Here is a 7628-nt window from a genome sequence, read left to right as displayed (position 1 = left end):
AAAGCATGCTTATTTTTTTCAATTGAAGTATAGTTTGTTTGTTTGTTTTGGGTGGGGGCTTCCCTGACAGCTCAGTTGGTAAAGAATCTGCCTGCAATGCAGGAGACCCCAGTTCAATTCCTGGGTCAGGAAGATCTGCTGGAGAAGGGATAGACTACCCACTTCAGTATTCTTGGGCTTCCCTTGTGGCTCAACTGGTAAAGAATGTGCCTGCAATGCAGGAGACCTGGGTTTGATCCCTGGGTTGGGCAGATCCCCTGGAAAAGGGAAAGGCTACCCATTCCAGTATTCTGGCCTAAAGAATTACATGGACTGTGCAGGCCTTAGGGTTGCAAAGAGTCAGATATGACTGATTGACTTTCACTTTCACTTTTCATAGTTGATTTACAATGTTATATAAGTTATGTTATGTTAGTTTCTAGTGTATAGCAAAGTGATATATACACTATACATATAAATACATGTTATATATTTATATATATAATAGATATATATATTCTTTTCCATTATGGTTTATTATAGTACTAAATATGATTCCTTTGCTATACAATAAGGACCTTGTTGTTTATCCACTCTATGTGTAACAATTTGTATCTGTTATGCTAATCCCAAACCCCTAATTTATCGCTCCTCCACCCCATTTTCTCTTAGGCAACATTAAATTTGTTATCTGTGAGTCTGTTCCTGTTTTGTAAATAAGTTCACATGTGTCATTTTTCATATTCCAGATATGTGATATCATGTGATATTTGTCTCTGTCTTACTTCTTTCACTTAGTAATATAGTTTATGCTGCTGCTGCTGCTAGGTCACTTCAATCGTGTCTGACTCTGTGCGACCCCATAGACAGCAGCCCACCAGGCTCTGCCGTCCCTGGCATTCTCCAGGCAAGAACACTGGAGTGGGTTGCCATTTCTTTCTCCAATGCATGAAAGTGAAAAGTGAAAGTGAAGTCACTCAGTCGTGTCCGACTCTGCAACCCCATGAACCACAGCACTCCAGGCCTCCCTGTCGATCACCAACTCCTGGAGTCCACCCAAACCCATGTCCATTAAGTCGGTGATGCCATCCAACCATCTCATCCTCTGTTGTCCCCTTCTCCTCCTGCCCTCAATCTTTCCCAGAATCAGGGTCTATTCAAATGAGTGAGTGCTGTTCACAGCAAATTGTTGAAAATTCTTTGAGATGGGCATACCAGACCACCTTACCTGCCTCCTGCTAAATCAGTGTGCAGGTCAAGAAGCAGCAATTAGAACTGGACATGGAACGGTTGAGTGGTTCAAAATTGGGAAAGGATTACAACAAGGGTGTATATTGTCACCCTGCTTATTTAACTTAAATCCAGAGTACATCATGTGAAATGCCAGGCTGGATGAAGCACAAGCTGGAATCAAGATTGCTGGGGGAAATATCAATAACCTCAAGTATGCAGACAACACCAACCTAATGGAAGAAAGTGAAGAGGAACTAAAGAGCCACTTGATGAAGGTGAATGAAGAGAGCGAAAAGCTGTGATAAAAACTCAACATTCAAATAACAAAAATCATGCAATCCAGTCCCATCACTTCATTGCAAATAGATGGGGAAGAAATGGAAACAGTGACAGACTTTATTTTCTTAGGCTCCAAAACCACTGTAGACAGAGACTGCAGCAATGACATTAAAAGATGGAAGAAAAGCTATGACAAACCTAGACAGCGTATTAAAGAGCAGAGACATCACTGCTGACAAAGGTATGTATAGTAAAAGCTATGGTTTTTCCAATAGTCATGTATGGATGTGAGAGTTACACCATAAAGAAACCTGAGTGCTGAAGAATTGATACTTCTGAACTGTGGTGCTGGAGAAGACTTGAGAGTCCCCTGGACAGCAAGGATATCAAACCAATCAATTGTAAAGGAAACGAAGCTTGAATATTCATTGAAAGTATTGATGATGAAGCTGAAACTGCAATAATTTGGCCACCTCATGCAAAGAGCTGACTCATGGGAAAAGACCCTGATGCTGGGAAAGATTGAAGGCAGGAGGAGAAGGGCATGACAGAGGATGAGATGTTTGGATGGCATCACTGACACAATGGACATGAGTTTGAGCAAATACTGGGAGATAGTGAAGGACAGAGAAGCCCGGTGTGCTTCAGTCCATGGGGTCTCCAAGAGCTGGACACAACTGAGTAACTGAACAACAACAATAAAAGAAGTCACTGAAAGTATAATATAGACCACTGGATTTTAATATAACAGCAACAGATTGTCTTTGATATGATTTCAGTTTCCACACTGCAAGTGACCATTCAGAAACTATATATAATGAGTTAATGTTTAGTATCAAAGTAGAATATCTATAATCATCTGTGAAGTGTATATGTGTGTGAAGCTGGATTTATTTCATATATTGCAAGCAAAATAAAAATAAAACACAGTAAGTGACAAAATAGATATGGAAATATATTAAGCAAGATATTAAAGAATCCTTTTAAAAATAAAAAGCAATGTCATTTTCCTCATTAAATTTTTGTGGGTTTGGAAAATATAATTATTAAAATGTAATAAATTTATTATTGTCATGTTTAAATGAATTAATATATAAATATCTTTCAAATGTTACTGTTTTATATTTAACATAGTAACTACCAACATATGTACTACACATAAACAAAAATGTTTCGGGACTCTCAATCATCCTACTAGTGCAAAGGAGTCTTGACACCCAAAACTTTGAAAACTGTTGAATGAAAGAATGCCATATAACTTGTCTAATGACATACAGGAATAGACATTCATCTGTCCCTTCAAACCCTGTATTTTTCTTCACCAATTATTTATAATTGAGTAAAAGAATGAGTATTTGAAAATATGCCCTAGAAGTTGAAAATTATGTTACATATCCTTTATTTATGCTGTTTATTAGAATGCAAGTTCTGTGAGGTGTTTTTGGTTACTTTGTAATCTTATTAGTTAGTACCTCGAAAAATTCTTGACACTCAATAATTGCTTTATAAGTTAACAAGTACTAAGAATATATACCAGAGAAGTTGAAAAAACAATAACAAATCGCAGATAAGGTAACATCTATATTCTCACTATTGGATATTTCCTTCTATTTTTTTCTTTCTTAAGACTTTACTACTTTACTTGGGTCCCTTTTTCTGGCAACTCAGTTCCCTCCTCTCTTCATTATACTCTTTTTCTCCAGTCAGTTCCAGGGTCCCTAAGTCTTGTTAACCCAACCTCTAACCAGTTAATCAAAATCCATGTAACAAAATTACTATAATATCAGTAATATTTTGTTATTGTTGGCCAAGTGTCTTTTATCTAGGCTTGCCATTGATGATCAAAATCACTACATAAAGTGTTTTTTTCTGGTGAAAAGAGTAGCCAAACCTTATCATATCATAAAACATAGTTTTATCTATAAGGAATGGGGATCGTTTGACATTTTAATTAAAGGTATGACATAATGTAATATATATTATACAAATACAATGGGCAGCATTTGGAATGAAAGACTGGAAACAGATTTCTTAGGAAGCTATTGCAGTAAAAAGGAAGATTAAGAATGTGAACTAAAACAAAAGCAATTAGCTTGAAGTTAAAGGAGAAATATTCTAGAAACATGCAAGAGACTGTAATTATATGTGAGATAAGGGAAAACTCAGGAATACTGAAATAATGTATTCACTTTCTAAGAGAATAAAAAATGTTAAACTTGAGATAATGGGTATAAGAAAAAAAAAGTGTGTAAAAGAAAAAATTAGTTTGGAAATCTTGACATCAGGTGCCTGTGAAGCAGTGCAATGAAGATGTTTAGGTAGCATTTAGAAATATCTGGTGATGACTTTGAGAAGAGAGACCAGGGAAAGAGCCTTGACAATGACATATTATAGGTGAAGTAAGAGCCAATAAGAAGGGTGAAATCAATTAGTAAAACAGAGAATGAGCCCTTAAAGTCCCTATGGGTAGGAACCTATGGCTCAATTATCTCAAATATTTTTGGAAAATTAAATAGGACAGAGTAATATACTTTATAAATCAAAACTGAATAGGGACATTCTTTGCATCATCTATACATAAATAAAAATATACTGATTTTTAAAATAAAATAAAGTAAGAAAAAATAAACTAAGAAAATTTTTGCTTATCAAACTCCATGGCTCATAACTGAATCATAAAATGACTGCATACTGTATATTCAGTAGGAAAATATTTATAATATTAGACTAAATATAAGATTGAATCTTAAAATGCTAAGTGATATGTAGTATGTAATACTATGATTACATAGTACTAAAATGTCATCACATAAATAACTGTTGGGAAGTAGAATATAATATTTAAATGTAGACTCAATCACCAGATTTTCTGGCTTTGAATACAAGTTTTGACAATATTTTTTATTTGAGTATGTGTTTTATTATTTCTTTGAGTCTCAGTTTCCTCTTTCGTAAATTGAGAATAATAATAGGGTCTCTCTCTCTCTCTCTCATGGAGAGCTTTAAATCTGATAATTTGTGTTTTTAGAACATAACTAGCACTTTGGAACTGCTGCTGGATGTAATTTTTAATTTTGATTAATGGAAGAAAATAGAGAAAGTAAATTGCTATTTTTGGATGGTTGAATGCTGTTTCTTGAGGGAGCAGACACTGTGGCCGATCTCTATTAGTTTAATTTCTGCATCCTGGGTGAAGTTACTTAATTTCTCTCAGCAAATAATAAATAAATAACAGCAGCACGTACCCAATAAGAGTGTTGTAAACATTAAAGAAGATAAAGCCTGGAATAGTGCTTTTACATATTTAGAAGACAAATTTTCTATCTTAATGTTCATAAATTCTAAGTATTATTACTTTTGAAGGGTCATTTTATGCATTTCTTGTTTAAATTAATGTTTTATAAATATGCTGTTCCTGAAATACAAATTCAAAATAGAGAAATATCCAGCAAAATCTGTACTGATTTGAGCTTTCTTGACCTTCAAAAATAACTGCTCCTTTTTACATAATTTCATTACTTAATAAAAATAGTATATAATTATTATATAATATTGTGCAGTGATATTTAAGCTAACTTTGTGAATGTGTTAAAATATATGTGAATACCCATTCTTAAACTTAGGAAATCACAGATCATTTGTTTTCATATTCTTGACATTTTGTGCATTATATTTTGACTTTTAATGTTTATGAGTTCTATGACAGAAAGTAAGCACATACCATCTTAAAACTGAGAGTGAATACTCAAGAAAATGAAGTTTTGGAGTTATAAAATCTTAAGGTCAAGCAATATAAGCTCCTCACAATTTCCACACTTGAATAAAAAATAGGAAATGAGAAATGTCAAGGGTAACCAAGGCAATTCACAACTACATATAATAAACTAAATCCTTCAGAAACTAAGGAGTAAAACTAAGGTGCAAAAAGGAAATCAATGCAAAATACAAATATATCTGTGAATGTACAAAACGACTCTATAAATTTTTTTGTGTTTTTACTACTGTTTGTTTGTTTTAAAACAAAATAAAGCACTCTACTGGTGTATCATGTGTCTCAAGTGCTTATCCTTCCCTCTATAGTCATATGAATCGTACCATTTCCTGAAGAATATATACAAATGTTATCATGACAGAACAAGTTCCCTTCAGGAATTCCAGGTCAAAATCATAATGTTCTGAAAATGTAATGAGATATATGTAAACACTTACCAACTGCAGTATGCTGCTGCTGCTGCTAAGTCGCTTCAGTCCTGTCTGGCTCTGTGCGACCCCATAGACTGCAGCCCATCAGGCTCCCCTGTCCCTGGGATTCTCCAGGCAAGAACACTGGAGTGCGTTGCCAAGTCCTTCTCCAAAGCATGAAAGTGAAAAGTGAAAGTGAAGTCATCCAGTCCTGTCCAACTCTTAGCGACCCCATGGACTGCAGCCTACCAGGCTCCTCCATCCATGGGATTTTTCAGGCAAGAGTACTGGAGTGGGGTGCCATTGCTTTCTCCGAAATGTAGTATCAGTTCAGTTCAGTTCAGTTGCTCAGTCATGTCTGACTCTTTGTGACCCCATGAATCACAGCACCCCAGGCCTCCCTGTTCATCACCAACTCCCGGAGTTCACTCAGACTCACGTCCGTTGAGTCAGTGATGCCATCCAGTCATCTCATCCTCTGTTGTCCCCTTCTCCTCCTGCCCCCACCCTCCCAGCATCAGAGTGGTTTCCAATGAGTCAACTTTTCACATGAGGTGGCCAAAGTACTGGAGTTTCAGCTTTAGCATCATTCCTTCCAAAGATATCCCAGGGCTGATCTCCTTCAGAATGGACTGGTTGGATCTCCTTGCAGTCCAAGGGATTCTCAAGAATCTTCTCCAACACCACAGTTCAAAAGCATCAACTCTTCGGCGCTCAGCTTTCTTTTTTTTTTAATTTTATTTTATTTTTAAACTTTACATAATTGTATTAGTTTTGCCAAATATCAAAATGAATCCACCACAGGTATACATGTGTTCCCCATGCTGAACCCTCCTACCTCCTCCCTCCCCATACCATCCCTCTGGGTCGTCCCAGTGCACTAGCCCCAAGCATCCAGTATCGTGTATCGAACCTGGACTGGCAACTCGTTTCTTACATGATATTTTACATGTTTCAATGCCATTCTCCCAAATCTTCCCACCCTCTCCCTCTCCATAACAGAGTCCATAAGACTGTTCTATATATCAGTGTCTCTTTTGCTGTCTCGTACACAGGGTTATTGTTACCATCTTTCTAAATTCCATATATATGCGTTAGTATACTGTATTGGTGTTTTTCCTTCTGGCTTACTTCACTCTGTATAATAGGCTCCAGTTTCATCCACCTCATTAGAACTGATTCAAATGTATTCTTTTTAATGGCTGAGTAATACTCCATTGTGTATATGTACCACTGCTTTCTTATCCATTCATCTGCTGATGGACATCTAGGTTGCTTCCATGTCCTGGCTATTATAAACAGTGCTGCGATGAACATTGGGGTACACGTGTCTCTTTCCCTTCTGGTTTCCTCAGTGTGTATGCCCAGCAGTGGGATTGCTGGATCATAAGGCAGTTCTATTTCCAGTTTTTTAAGGAATCTCCACACTGTTCTCCATAGTGGCTGTACTAGTTTGCATTCCCAACAACAGTGTAAGAGGGTTCCCTTTCCTCCACACCCTCTCCAGCATTTATTATTTGTAGACTTTTGGATCGCAGCCATTCTGACTGGTGTGAAATGGTACCTCATAGTGGTTTTGATTTGCATTTCTCTGATAATGAGTGATGTTGAGCATCTTTTCATGTGTTTGTTAGCCATCTGTATGTCTTCTTTGGAGAAATGTCTATTTAGTTCTTTGGCCCATTTTTTGATTGGGTCGTTTATTTTTGTGGAGTTGAGCTGTAGGAGTTGCTTGTATATTTTTGAGATTAGTTGTTTGTCAGTTGCTTCATTTGCTATTATTTTCTCCCATTCTGAAGGCTGTCTTTTCACCTTGCTAATAGTTTCCTTTGATGTGCAGAAGCTTTTAAGGTTAATCAGGTCCCATTTGTTTATTTTTGATTTTATTTCCAATATTCTGGGAGGTGGGTCATAGAGGATCCTGCTGTGATGTATGTCAGAGAGTGTTTTGCCTA

This window comes from Bison bison, unplaced genomic scaffold (genome assembly GCF_000754665.1).
Source record: "Bison bison bison isolate TAMUID 2011002044 unplaced genomic scaffold, Bison_UMD1.0 scf7180017864535, whole genome shotgun sequence".
Classification (NCBI taxonomy): domain Eukaryota; kingdom Metazoa; phylum Chordata; class Mammalia; order Artiodactyla; family Bovidae; genus Bison; species Bison bison.
This window is presented reverse-complemented; position numbering follows the sequence as displayed.